Here is a 625-nt window from a genome sequence, read left to right as displayed (position 1 = left end):
GGGCGAGTCAGTGTCTCCCCGGCAGGTTTGCAACCTGGGTCTGATCCTGGCGGTGTCTTCATGGTGGGGATGGGTGCTATGGGTGATGCGGGTGCTGCAGCTCGTGAGCGCTGCAGCTCGTGAGCGCCGCAGCTCATGGGTGCTGCGGATCACCGGTGCTTGCCGCTGCGGCTGTATCACCCTGCCGCAACTCCTCGTGGTCCCAACTGGGCTGGCTGTGCCCAGGCATCCCTCGGGGCTCCACGCTCCCCAGTCTGGGTCAGGATGCAGCCCTGCTGGAAAGCTCTTGGGAAGGGTTTTGGCAGGCAGCGGAGTGAGGGACCTGAGGGCAGGGGCAACCGCTCCCGCTTCATCGTTTTACCACTTACCGGCTTTGCAAAAGCTCCTGGCGCTCGGTGAGACTTTGAGTGGGCCCCGCGGCTCCCGCGCAGCCCCGCAGCGCAAGGACAAGAGGGAGGGGGCAGGGGGGGGCAGTGTGGGGTGCCACACCAGAAGGGTTGCATGCCCACGGGGGTGCCCCCCACCCTGGCTCACCCCATCCCCGCCGCCCACGGCAGGAAGCAGCATTTCCTTCCCAAGGGCTCGCAGAGATGGAGCCCCCATCTGCGGCCCCGCGCAGCCGCCC

This window comes from Charadrius vociferus, unplaced genomic scaffold (genome assembly GCF_000708025.1).
Source record: "Charadrius vociferus isolate BGI_N301 unplaced genomic scaffold, ASM70802v2 scaffold259, whole genome shotgun sequence".
Classification (NCBI taxonomy): domain Eukaryota; kingdom Metazoa; phylum Chordata; class Aves; order Charadriiformes; family Charadriidae; genus Charadrius; species Charadrius vociferus.
This window is presented reverse-complemented; position numbering follows the sequence as displayed.